The sequence below is a fragment of the Capsicum annuum genome, chromosome 6 (assembly GCF_002878395.1).
Source record: "Capsicum annuum cultivar UCD-10X-F1 chromosome 6, UCD10Xv1.1, whole genome shotgun sequence".
In the NCBI taxonomy this organism is placed as follows: Eukaryota; Viridiplantae; Streptophyta; class Magnoliopsida; order Solanales; family Solanaceae; genus Capsicum; species Capsicum annuum.
This window is the reverse complement of record NC_061116.1, coordinates 156,239,964-156,255,557: the sequence shown is the minus strand read 5'-3', so window position 1 is coordinate 156,255,557 and position 15,594 is coordinate 156,239,964.

Sequence of the window (15,594 nt, the reverse complement as noted above, 5' to 3'; positions counted from 1 at the left end):
ATTACCTTTTTTTTAACTAGTAGATGATATATTTAATTATATTGGATACTTTTACTGTTGATTAGAGAGAGTTGGGCTTTTGGTTAAGGTTTTGGACTTGTAGATCTTTATTTAAGGCAAGTTGAGATGTACCTTGACTTTTTTTAAAGTGTCTGTACATTGTATGTTTGTTTGTTGTATTTTGTGTATCGTTTAGGATTGGGGATCCCTCTTATGTGAAATAGTGAGTATCTTCATAGGTACCGGAGTCATTGATGGATTATAGTTATATAGTTGCTTATCCTATTTAGTTTTACAACTTGCAGTTATCCTTAGAGTTGAATGTAGATAGATAACCTAGTGATCTTGAATAATTGATGTTGGATTACCTATTTTCGAGATTAAATCTTGCCAACATAATTTTATTGTGATGACTGTGGTTTAGTGAGTTGTTCGGGGTAATTATGTTATTATTATCATTATTGATGGAATAATTGAGCCTTACAGAATACCTAGAGTATGGATATACTTTTAATAGTTGATGAGACTTTATGGTTGCACCAAGCTAAGTTTTGCTAGTCAATAATTTATTGTTACAGGATTGTTGTTTATTTCGTGTTGCCTGTGTGGGGGCTTATGTGAACATATTTATGGACTTAAGTAACTATTTATGATTGTGTGCCCAAGTGGGGGATTATATGTTGTTACTTGATGATTTGAGGGGATATATTATTATGATGTATGAGTGGGGGATTGACTTGATATTATTGGTCATGCTTGTGCATTGAATATCTTATTTATAATTATTTCATTTGAGTGGGGGCTTGACATGTCATTATAGGCCTTTTCTATGCATTAGAATGCTTTATCTATTATTATATCGCCCAAGTGGGAGCTTGACTTGACATTGTAGGCCTTATTTGAAAATTTAATTACATTAGCATTATAGTGATGCCTGATTCTAAGCTCACTCATACATGTATTGAATGGATTTTGATCTTCATACTGATTGATTGTGAGCATTACATCATCATATCCTGCATACATATTTATGAGACATTGGTACCATTCAGATATTTTAATTTTTGTAAGAAAATAAGATACCTTATAAAATGCCTATACTGAGGAATATGTTAGTAAGGTTGATTTGAGATATGATATTGAGACTATATGAGTATATGGGTTGCAAACCCCCTATGGGTCCTACTTAGTAGTTGCAAGCTCGGTGGGTGTGTATAGAAAGTCATGCGATGAATTTCACTATACATCATCATCACTCCATTGCATTGGACCATTTGCATTGCATTACCTTTCTTAGTTTGGTTTGATACAGTGTTAGTATTTAGTTTTGCATTGTGTTGTTTTCATAGAATTTTATTTGTGATATGTGTTTGAGCATTCATTTCATTATATTACATTATCTTACATCATCTTATATTGACTGAGAGGTCAGGGTATTATGACATATGGGGTATGGTTGAGGATTGGTCAGGAGAGATAGTTGTGTGTCACCCCCTTGGTAGTATAAGTTCACGAGTTACACCCTTATATATATACACACACACATACACTCTTTTTATTGCTATCCCATAGTATTGGTTAATGGTAATTAATTAAGCCTGTTATATCGTATTTTTAAGTCTTATTCATAAATGACTTTCCTTGTTGTGGGATATAAATAAATAGTGTTGACTCACCTAGATCAATATGACAACCTTGTATTTGATACGTCTTTTGACCATTTGTGTTGGGTTATATGGATTAGGATAAAAGGATGTATATATTAATTTTAGATCATTGTGTATCCTTGGGTAGTTAAGGTGGTGGTTCTCGCCATCCCTTTAGATTAGGGTCAGTTATTGACGATGCTTGCAGAGTACATATGGTTCCGTACTCTCCCTTCCTTTTTTTTCCTTTTTCTTATTTTCTACACTCCGTGCAGGAATTGGATGAAGTAGAAGCTTGTAGATTATTTTCTTCTAACATTGATGTTAAATAGATCGAGGTAGTATTATCAGACTCAAAGATTACCCAACTCTCTTTTTATTATCCTTTTCTTATCCGCATTTAATGTATTTTAGCTATCATTATCATTCTTTATTTAGAGGCTTGTACCGATGACAAGAAAACCTAGGATATATCTTTGAGACTAGTGTCTCTTGTATATATATGTATATATATGTGTGTGTATGTATATATATATGTCTGTGTATATGTGTGTGTGTGTATATATATACATTTACATATACATATATATATATATACACACACATATATATATGGGTTTATTCTCTCTTTTTCCAATTCTATACTTCTGTAATTGTTAATTCAGGTTGGATTAGGCATACTTGTCTGGAGGGTTTGACAAGTGCCATCACATGCCTAATTTGGGTCATGACAATTTGGACTTGTAATAAATGGAAGAAAAATGGGTAAAACAACGGTAAATATACTTAGGGGTCCTTCTTCATGAATGCAGGAACCTACCGTCAATGTGAAGCTTGACCTAGACAGTCCTTCACAAATGTGGTCAGTCCACTACGAACGCGAATAAGAAGCTCGAACTGGTCGGCTAGATAAATCTTCGTGAATGCAAATGATGGCTCACGAATGCAGAGGCTAAGCATCCTTGACCTTCATGAAAAAATCAAGACTCACAAAAGCGGGGGCCATTTTAGGCTTGCACAAGATGCTTCATCACCCGCCAACTTAGTTGACTACCAAGTTTTCAATTAGAACCTCGAGATTTATTTAGAATCCTATGAATACAAACAAACTATGCTACCCTACCAAATTTGGCATTTTGGACTCAATGGTGCCATCAAAATTTACATTCAAGTCATTTTGATTATTAGTGGTTCCCACACCCAAAGGGTCATTTCAACCAAGATACCTAATAGCCCAAAACGAGTTTGGAAGGCTCAAGACCTGAACCAAGGGTATCCCTATCCTAAAATTGATATTTTGGAGCTAACAAAACTGTTAGATTCAATATCAAGGGCTTTTTACCAGAATCTTAGGCCTATACCCTTTTCTTAATAGTGAAAGCTCCAAAATGGGAAATTGGCTCCAACAACCAAACGAACTACCCGGTGATCGAACTTTCAATTCCATCAAGTCATAAATGACTTGGGACAGCTATGCAAAATATAAAACTTCAAAAATACATAGAAACAAAGAAAATCACTTAGAGGGTCATTACATATACATAACAGGTACAAAATCGACACCATAAAGAAACTCAAAAGACATTATTCAATAGAATTCAACCTCGGACCGAGTGTAACTGGTACAAGAACCAATAAGTACTTAAATAAGCACTACACTAATACATATTTTTTATAGAGTACATAAAATATACTGCATACAGGAAGGAGATGAGTAAGCATCCGGACACCAAGTTGTTACCACAACTCCAAGTAAGGACTGAATGAGCAAAATCACCGTTGAAGACTTAAACTAGGATTCGTATTAGAAAAAAAATGTTGAGTTGGAGTATGAGTACCAAAATACATGATACCCAACAGGCATCATAGGTTGAATAAACTCAAAAGATATAATATAATATTAAAAACATGCAAAGAAATCTATACGAGGAAGCAAATCTAGCAATTTAAGGGTAATAGAGAACTAAGAAAAAATAATATCAATACGGAATATAAATATCTTCTATCTATACTATCTTAAAAGCACCAACTCAAAAATCATAAAGTCAAATTACTAAATACCCCCTTTGCTAATCAAAATACCTTGTTTAATAAATAAATAAAAAAACCTAGCGCACCTAATGAAGATAAGCCGATTCTTCACGCCATTGTTAATCGCTTCATACTACCATTTTTAAGAATAGTCATGTTAAGTAATGAAAAGCTACATATATTAGAGTGAGATTACCTTGTTTTCAATACTACCTACTTTCCATAAGGTGCATTCTTGAATTCCATGTTGGTTTTCTTTATTTGAGTTCCTTACACTGACTTCATATTTACTACTTCTCTTCTAACAAATGAGTTCCTTACACTATCGGTTCGGTTTGATTTTATGTCTTATTGATTTTGTTTATCGATTATCGATTTTTAAATATGCTAAACCAACAATCAAACTAATAAGATATTTTTTATCGATTTTTTGTCCTTAACGTTACGGTTTTTAGTTTAACTGATAAGAAAATATTCACAAAATAGAATTAGTAGCAACTAACAAGAAAAGAAACAAAATCATAGTTGCAGCAAAAATTCGACATAATGTGTTTTATTTTACAAGAATGTTCAAGCTTGAATAGGTTTTTGGGAAATTGAATAGGTTTGTAGAAATAAAAGAGAAATATAGAGTAGGTTTTATATATACATATATATACACATAGGGGTAAAGTGTAATTTTGAAATATTCTTATTGGGTTATCAGTTTACCCAAACCCAATAAAAAAATCAAAACCAAACCATTAACCCAATAAAAAAATTATAAAACCATTATAAAACCGTTAACCCAATAACATTTTTATTGGTTCGGTTTATTGGTCAGTTTTTGCACACCCCTAGACTGTAGGTTGTCATGTTTCATCACTAGAGATTGTCCTTACCTTTACAAATTCTATATGTACACTACTCTCTTTGTGCTTTACTTATGTGATTACACTTTGGTTGTTGTCAAATAGTCACTCCACCTTGCACTTGCCAATGCCCATGCCTACTAATTAATGATTATAGAACATTTTAGACCCCTAGATCAATTAAGATCAAACTCATAGAGGTATCTTTATGTTTTTTCTAAACTCTAATGTCATGAGTCGAACCAGGATCTGGCCGTGATGGGTATCCCAAGTCCACCGAGGACCAGAGATCACCCCCTGCACCTAGCGAAACAAACACAATATCCTCAACGTCGGATGAATTTCGAACATATAACAAGATCACATTAAATGGCTCCAGGAAATTTATGACATGTCTTTAACCAATAACCAGTAACCAACCAAACACAACCAACATCACCCAAGTCCACAGTAATCGAACAAAGGCTCTATTCAAAAAGAACCAAAAATCAGTCTTGGTGAGGACATGTCCCCGACTCTGCTAATGACAATGAAAATGATAATGTTGATGATAATGTAAACTATCAATTCTAGTATATGAAAGGAACTGATGTCTAAGTCTTCCAAAGAATGAAAGCTCATCACTTCACCACAATAGACCGACAAATCGAGCCGATCTACCTAACTCTGCATAAGAAAAGTAGAAGTATCTCTGGAGCCTGCATCGTGTAGGGATACAACCTTCGAAGATGATTAGTAGGGTGAACAGTAGCATAAAACTCAGGGATAAAGAACAAAATAATGTAAATTCTAACCATTTCAAATACTATATAAACCACATCATAATATATATATATATATATATATACTTAATATGCTGGGCTAGGAAACAAGGCTTGGCATGCACTTTAAAACTTTAGCCTAGATTGTGTAGCTCAATCATCATAACATAAAAAGGCACCCCACGGGCTATATGGGCCAGCTCGCCCCTAATTGGAAGTGCCCCAGTGCGTGTAGTCGCACGAATAAGAGGATATACATATGCACCATAGGGGACTTAAGCTTATCGGCATACCAAGGTGACTTAAGAACCCAATTGTGTAATATAATATGGAGACTCAAACCTCCCAATCATATGATAATAATAAGGGGGACGCGAACCATCCGGTCATTTAGACCCCCGGCATTGACAATCGCGGTTTCAAGTATTGGTCCTTTAGGACCTCCACTTTCACGACTCAGCTACACAACTCTTATTAAAGCCCAATTAAATCATTTATAACACATTCTCATTCATTGAACCATGATACAGATTTAGGCATGCATTGTTGGTACAGTTATACCAAATACACTTGCAAGGTAACATCAACATGCCAAATTAATTGTCATTACTTGGGGAAAATTCAGCCTTCTTGGTTCAATTATGCATTATTTTGTGGAAATTACACAATCCCATAAGGTTCAATTCAAATCATTATACTTCATTAACTTTTAATATTATACAATAGTTCAAGATTAATTCAATATGCATACTCTTCATATTCAAAACCAATTTCACAGTAGGGAGTTGAGGTCAGTACCACTTCAATTGTATATATTCATAAACTATGGGAAATCTCAATCCCTAGTTTATTCACCATCCTCATGCACCCCTCAAGTTCAAAACCATCAATAAAGAATGAATAATCATATGCAAACCATGAAAACATTGTTCAAAAACAAATATTCAAAACCCTTAATCCATGTTCCAAAATTAACATCACAATCATATGAATAATACTTTAAAATACATGCTTTTACAAAATAATGGTTGGAGAAGGGTAACATGCCTAAAATACCCAAGATTATGGAGAGAATTCAACCCTTGAATCTCTCCTTGACCATCTTCTTAGAAACCCCAAGTATGGATTCTTAAGAAACTTGAGAGAGAAGAAAGAATGTTTGGAGTGTGTTATCGATGAAAATAGGGTCCCATGTATGCTATAGGTCGTGGGTTGTTTATGGGATAAGAGGAAAATGTCTAAAATACCCTCATTAAAAAGCTAGAAAAATAAACCATCAGTCATTACGGGTCACACAATGGCTCATTATGACTTATCTCCATTAGTCATTGTAAAGACAGTGTCACCAGGCACACAACTGTTGAACTTACGACTCGTATGCAATAGCTCATAATGAGACCCTACGATTCAAAAGTTCAATCATAGTCAACACAGAAACTATTTTTGTGTACATTGGACACCCTACGATGCATATGACAACTTGTAATGAGTCCCTACAACTAGTAGTGAGCCACTTGTACTCAGAGAAAAAAACTTAGCCACACACACTGGTTAGGCTAGAGGTCCAATGACTTGTCAAGACTTCCTACGACTCGTAGGGTCAGTCATAGTTAGGACAGTGAGGATAAAATTTTAGAAATTTTTAGGGACAAACACCTAGGATGTTTCATTCCCCCTCTCCCCAGGATCATTCATCTTTAAATGATGGGTCAAGGCATTCCTTAGCATGATTTAACATAAAAATGCAACCACAGTTACCTTTTACAAAGAAAAAAATAAAGATCTTAATATCATACATACCTTAAGCATGATTTTCCAAAATAGGGAATAGGAATGGATACTTGAAATCCATGTCCTCTTCGGCTTCCCAAGTAGCTTCCTCGAACTTTTGGTTTCTCCAAAGAACCTTTACGAAAGCCACTTCCTTCGTCCATAATCAACAGACTTGTCGATCCAAGATCTCCAACAAAACTTTCTCATAAGACAAGGAATTTGAAATGCCCACACCTTCCGAAGGAACAACCAATGAAGGGTCATCTACGCACTTTATCAACATCGAGACATAAAAGACTGGATGAATAGAGCTCAAGTTTGAAGGACACTCCAATTCATATGCAGCATTACCAACCCTTATCAAAACCAAATATGGACCAACATAATAGGGACTGAGCTTTCCCTTCTTTCCAAACCGCATCACTCCCTTCATAGGAGATACCTTTAAGAACACTAAGTCATCAACATTAAACTCCAACTCCTTCGTTTCACATTCATGTAGGAATTTTGGCGACTTTGGGTGATCTTAATACTATCCAAAATGACCTTCACCTTCTCTATGGCTTGGTGAACCAAATTAGGACTAAAGAACCTATTTTCACCAACCTCAAACCACCCGATAGGAGACGTTTACCTTCTACCATACAAGGCTTCAAACGGAGCCAAATCAATGCTAGAGTGATAACTATTATTGTAGGTAATTCTATGAGAGATAAGTGATCAACCCAACTACCACCAAAGTGAATCATACAAAGATCTGATAATATCATTCAATGTATAAATAGTTCACTCTTCTTTCCCATCCACCTACAGATAGAAAGCGGTACTAAGGCTTACCTTAGTCCCCAAACCTCTCTGAAAAGAATGCTTAAAGTGAGATGAGAACTGAGTACCTCAATCAGATATGATGGAAATTAGAGTACTATGCAACTTTATGATCCCCTCAATGAAGAGCCTACTATAATTCTTCGCTGAATAGTTAGTCCTCACTGGCAAGAAGTGAGCAGACTTAGTCATCCTATCCACGATGACCCAAATAGAATTAAACTGATGGCGAGACCACGGAAGACCATTAACGAAATCCATATTAATTATTTCCCACTTCCAAACAAGCAACTCAATTTCTTAAAAAAATCCACCGGGCCTCCAGTGCTCCACCTTCACTTGTTGACATACCATACACTTAGCCACAAAATCAGTTGTATCTCTCTTTAAGTAATTCCACCAATAAATTTCTTTTAAGTCATGATACATCTTCGTTGAACCAGGATGAATAGTATAATGCAACTCATAAGCTTTAGCCAAAATTCTTTCTCGCAACCCATCAACATTGGGAACACATAATATACCTTAGTACCTCAAGATAGCATCACCATAAATCTTGAAGGCCATCACTTTTTGCCTTCCTACATCCTCCTTGATTTACATCAAGATAGGGTGCAACACTTACTTCTTCTTTACCTCAGTACCAAAAGATTACTTCACCAGCTTTTGAACAATCACACCACCAACCTCAAAATCCAAAGGACGAACTCTAAGATTAGTCAAATGGTGAATATCTTTTACCAAATCCCGCTTCTCCTTGTCCACATGAGATAAGATTCTCATGGACAAACTGCTAAGATCATCAACAACCACATTACCTTTACCTGGGTGATAGTGGAGAATTATGTCATAGTCCTTTAGAAATTCAAGCCACCTTCTTTACCTGATATTTAGCTCCTTCTGGGTGAGTACATATTATAGGCTCTTATGATCACAATAAATATCAACATGGACCCCATATAAATAATGTCTCCAGATCTTGAATGTAAATGCCACAGCTAAGAATTCTAAATCATGAGTTGGATAATTCATCTAAAAAACCTTTAACTATCTAGAAGAATATGTAACCACCTTGCCATGTTGCATCGGTACACAATCGAGTCCCACCCGAGATGTATCACAATAGACAACAAAATTATCAGTACTCATAGGTAGAGTCAAGATCGTAGCCAAAGTTAACTTATCCTTCAACTTCTCAAAACTACCCTCACAAGTATCAGACCACAAGCACTTCACCTTCTTCTAAGTCAACTTAGTCAATGAGGCAACAATAGAAGAGAAACTATTCACAAACCTTCATAATAACTTGCTAAACCTAAGAAACATTAAATGTCGGTAGGAGTCGTAGGTCTAGGACACTTCTTAACCACCTCAACTTTCTAGGGATCAACCATGATCCCTTTATTAGAAACAACATGACCTAGATAAGTCATAATATTTAACCAGAACTCATACTTTGAGAACATTGCATACAAATACTGATCTTTTAAAGTATTCAATACAAGTCGACAGATGATCGACATGATCCACCTCACTCTTAGAGTATATCAAAATATCATCAAGGAATACAATTACTAAAAAAATCCAAGAACTGACGAAAGACCCCATTCATAAGATCCATAAATGCTACCGGGGCATTAGTCAAACCAAAGGACATCACTAAAAACTCAAAATGACCATACTGGGTTCTAAAAGTAGTCTTAGGGATATCCACCTACCTAATCTTCAATTGATGATATCCTGACCAAAGATCAATTTTTAAGAAGAACTTAGCATCCTAAAGCCGATCAAAGAGATTATCAATCCTAGAAAGTGGATACATATTCTTTACAGTCACCTTATTCAACTGGTGGTAATCGATACACATCTGAAAGAAACCATCTATCTTACGCATGAATAATATAGTTGAACTTTATAGGGACACACTAGGGAAGATAAAACCTTTGTCAATAACATCTTTCAGCTGCTCCTGAAGCTCCTTCAACTCAGCTGGAGCCATTCTATAGGGAAGGATAGAAATAGGATGAGCATCTGAAAAAATATCAATCCTAAAATCAATTTCCCTATCGGGAGAAACACTAAGAAGATCATTAGGGAATACCTCAAGAAATTCACTGATCACAGGGATAGACTACAAAAAAGGACCTTCAGATCTAGAATCCTTAACATGCAATAACTGATAGAGGCATCTATTAGAAACCAACGTCTAAGCTCTAAGATACGAAATGAACCTTCCCTTAGGAACTAGGGAACTACCTTTCCATTCGATCACGGGCTCATTAGGGAAGTGGAAACTGATTCTTCAGGTCAGACAATCAAGGGAAGCATAGCACAAATGTAACCAATCCATCCCTAAAATTACATCAAAGTCTAACATGTCCAACTCTATCAGATCTACCAAGGCCTTCCTACCACAGACCATCATCACACAACCCCTATAAACCATTCTCACCACAATGGAGTCACCCATTAGGGTGGACACAGAGAAAGGATCTGGAATACATGCAAGATCAAAACCAAAATGCGTATCCACATAAGGGGTCACATAAAAGAAGGTAGACTCTGGATCAAGTAGATAATTTCTATTATGAGAGAAAAGTTTAAGCTTACCAGTAACAACATCGGGGAATGCCTCGAAATCCTAGCGGATGGAAAGAGCATACAGATGGTTCTGTCTAGCATTGGAGCTAGAAGTAGAAGTAGCACCCTCAAGTGTAGGAGTTGATAAAGCAGCGAAAGGAATCTTATTTGCCCTAGAAGGACAATCTCTCTGCATATTACTAATCTGAACATATTTAAAGAACTTATTCCTCCATTATTCACAAACACCATGATGCACTTGGCTATAAGGGGGATATAATGGAGCTGACTGAGCCCCACTAGCCTAAAACTAAGCACCCTATACCCCGGGACCAACACTATTCTGAAAATGACGATCACCTGATGGCTTCAGATAAGGAGCACTACCTATAGAATAGGAACCATAATTGCTCCATTATTTCTTAGACCATTTTCTACCGTCTCTACCACTCTAATACTGACCTCTACCCTAATTCAAATATAAAAACTTATTATTCTGCCTTTCTCTCATTTCTACTTACTTATTTTTTTTTCCTTTTCCACTTGTTGCATATACACCATAAGTATAGAGATGCCATATCTTTGTTCAATAAGGTGGCCTTTCTCTCTAAGATCAAATCATGGGACAACCCAGAAGTAAATTTTCTCATTCTAACCTCATGCTAGACACTAACTCTAGAGCATATCATAACAACTGGTGAAACTTCAAGGCATAATAATTTACTATTATCTCGCCTTGCTTCAAATTTATGAATTTTTATCCTTCGCCTCCCTCAACTCTTGAGAAAAGAAGAGATCAAGAAAAGCACTAGAGAAGTCATCCCACAAAGCGAACTTAACATTACTACCCCTAGACTGGTACTAGTTCTTATACCATTGATAATCCATATCCTTTAATTGATAAGAAGTAAACTCCACCCCCTCCACATCAGGAGCATGCATCACACAAATAACTTTTCCATATCATCAATAAAATTTTAAGTGTCTTTCTCAACTTTAAACTAGTGAATGTTGAAGGACTCAACCTCATAAATTGGCCAACTCTAGTGACCTCAGATGATAGGGCAACAAAAGTGACATGCTCAGTCTGAGAGGCCACAACTAGGTAAGCAAATGGATCAATTGGCGAAACTCCACATTAGACAAATCAGCTTGAGGTGTTTGGTAAGGGATAAGGGAACTGGTGGAACTCTACTACCGTAATCAGAAGCAATGACCCTAGATCGAGTCTAAACTCCATGAATAGGACGAACTGCATCCATATTATGCTCAGACGAAATAGTGGAGTTTCCATGAGCATCGAATCTTCTGGGAGGCATGATCTGAAAAGCAACGATACATTAATTAGAGGATATTTCAAGATCTTAGACTATAAATCCTAAAATAGAATAATAAAGAAGGTAAATATTCCTAAATTCTTTGTATCCTCTCTCTTATAAGTGTAGCATACTACACACCCATAAAACAGACTCTACTTAACTTGGCTTTGTGGATACCCAATTGACCATGAAACTGGCTTTGATACCAACTTTGTCACCACCCAAACTAGGGTCTGAACATGACGAGTATTCCAACCCTACTGGGGACCAGAGATCACCCCCTTCACCTAGCCAAATAAACATAATATCCCTAATTTTGAACAAATTTTGAACATATAACAAGATAACCTAAAATAGCTCAAGAAAATTTATGACATGCCTATAACCAATAATCGGCAACCGACCAAACACAACCAACCAACATCACCCAAGTCCACGATAATCCAACAAATCCTCTATGCAAAAAGAACTAAAACCTAGTCTTGGTTGGAACATGTCCCCCACTCTGACAATGATAATGAAAATAATAATGTTGATAATAATTTAAAATCTCAATTCTAGTTTATGAAAGGAACTAATGAAATTTCTAAGTTTTCCAAAGAATGGAAGCTCACCACTTCACCATGATGAATCGACGGACTGAGCCAATCCATCTAACTCTGTGCAGGAAAAACAGAAGTATCTATGGTGCCTACATCGGGGGGGGGGGATATAACATTTTGAGACAGTTATTGGGGTGAACAGTAACATAAAAATCAGGGATAGAGGACAAAATAATGTCAATTCTCACAATTTTAAATACCATATGAACCACATCAAAATATATATATATATACTTAATATGTCGGGATAGGGAATAAGGATTAGCATGCGTTTTAAAACATTATCCTGGATTGTGTAGCTCAACCATCATAACACAAGAAGGCCAGCTCTCCTCGAGTAAAAAGGGCCTCTATGCGAGTTGCCGCATGAACCATAGGATATACATATGTACCATGGGAGACTCAAACCTTCCGGAATACCAAGGTGACTTACGCATTCAATTGTGTAATATAATATGAAGGACTTAAGCCTCTCAATCGTATGATAATAATAAGGGGGACTCAAACCACCCGGTCATTTAGACCCTCGCATCAGCAATTACGGTTTCCAGTATTGGCCCCTTTGGACCTCCACTTTCACAACTCAGCTACACAACCCTCATTAAAGCCTAATTAAATTATTTATCATGCCATTACCATTTATTGAACTATGATACGCATTTAGTCATAAACTATTAGTATCATCATACCAACTACACTTGTAAGGTAACATCAACATGCCAAACTAGTTATCACTTGGGAAAAATTCACTGCCTTCTTGGTTCAATTATGCATTAGCTTGGGGAAATTACACAACCCCATAGGGTTCAATTCAAATCATTATACTTCATTAACTTTTCATATTATGCAATATTTTAAGAGTATTTCAATGTGCATACTCTTCATATTCAAAACCAATTTCACAATTAAGAGTTGGGATCATTAACACTTCAATTGTCAATATTCACAAATTAGGGAAAATTACAATCCCCTAGTTTATTTACCATACCCATGCACCCCTTAAGTTCAAAGCCATAAATAAAGCATGAATAATCATATGTAAACCATGGGAAACATTGTTCAAAAATAGATATCCAAATCCCTCAACCCATGTTTAAAAGCCAACATCAAAACCATATGAATAATACTTTAAAACACATGTTTTTATAAAATAATAGTTGGGAAAGAGTAACATGCCTGATATACCCAAGATTATGGAGAAATTCAACCTTTGAAGCTCTCTTTGGCCCTCTTCTTGAAAACCTTAAGTATGGATGCTTAAGAGATATGAGAGAGAAAAAATGTTTGGAGTGTGTTATCGATGAAAATAGGATCCCAAGTATGCTTATAGGTCGTGGGTTATTGTTGGAATAAGAGAAAAATGTCTAAAATACCGCTATTAAAAAGTTGAAAAAATAAATCATTAGTCGTTACGGGTCACATAACAACTTATCATGGCTCATTACGACTAGTATCCATGAGTCATTGTCAAGACAATGGCACTAAGCACACACATTATAGACCTTATGAATCATATGCCATGACTCATAATGAGACCTTATGATTTATAAGGTCCAGTCGTAGTCAACACAGAAATCATTTGAGTATAGACTGGACATCGTATAATTTTAAAAAGATGATTCGTAATGAGTCCTTACAACTTGTAGTGAGTCACTTGTACTCAGATAAGAAAACTTTGCCACACACACTGGTTAGTCTACGAGTTGAGTCCAATGAATCATCAAGACTCTCTACGACTCGTAGGGTGAGTCATAGTCAGGATAGTAAGGATAATATAACGACCCAAAATTGCCTCTCGAGACGTCAAACGGTGCTTAAGGCTACAAGTAGCCCCAAGCTAACCCTTAGAGCCGATTTCTACCCAAAAACACCCAATTCAAGATAAGGATAGACTTAAACACTCGCATAGCAATATCACAAGAAAGGAAATAAGAAAGGATAATTGGTTCATATGACCATAACATAGAGAAATCTCAACAAAACCACAATACTGGTCCCTCTCGACATATCACAAGTCTGATACTAGTCTGACAAAGCCTCTATGAATCAAAATCTAAAGAGCCATTGGGACAGGTCCCCAACTGACTCAAAATAAACTGAAGATAAAACATAGTCTCTCAAACACTAAAACATTTGTAGATCGTTCCTCTAACTAGGACTCACCACTATAGAAAATGTAGGCAAGGTACACAAAGAATCACGGGCGAGGCTGGGACTGAGCACCTGAACCTACATATGACACAATGTAGCACATAAACATATATATGGATCAGTACTTTGGAATGTACTGAGTATGCGGGGGTGCATGTATATGTATAAAGTAGTAACGATATTTTCTTCAATCAAATCATATATGCATAATGAGATGACTCACAAATCTTGAACAAGTATAAAACATGAAACTCATAAGTCATGAAGAATGAAGCATATAACAAAATCTCGTGAGTCATCATTATTTAACTACAAAATCAAAAACCTTCTCTTACTCTCAATGCCCAAAGGCTAAGGGATTTCAAACCACACTTTCAAGTCATACATGTATCTCAAGAGAGTAAAAGTTCTTCAATGCTCAAAACTTCACAATAATTTAGAAACTCATATACTTGGAATTCTAAATCATAAAACTTGAAAACATACTTGAAGGTATTTCATTCACTTTAGAAAATATCTCATCTCAAATCAATACCTTGATTAGGGAATATCTTTGCAATTCAACCATTTAGGAAAATAGCTTATAGGGAAGAAAAATAAGCATTTAATTTCAAAGTTTGAAAGGCAAGGAAGATTCTGATAACCAACATAAACCATGTGAGCTACATGGAGTCCAACGGTTTGTCCTCCTAAGGAAGAAACCCCATTGGGGAGGAGCGTCATACTCTTGCCAAGGAATATAACCTAGGTCTAGTGATCACTAAATGAAACTCGGCCTAGCGCCCAATCATAATCATCATAAACTCAGCCTCAGGCCCAACCTACGGTGGCACGTAGTTTTGGGGTAAGAAATGGTAGTAACTTACCCGCTCGGTGCTAAATACTACTCTCTTTAGATTATTTGCGCGTATCTCATAAAAATACACTTTTAGAACAATCACATGGCTCACCACAAACCCAATAATCAAATTGATAATCTCATATAGTGAGGTGGATTTCCAAGCTCAAGGACCATTAGGTCAATTCATTTCTCAATCATCTCAAAATACTCAAAT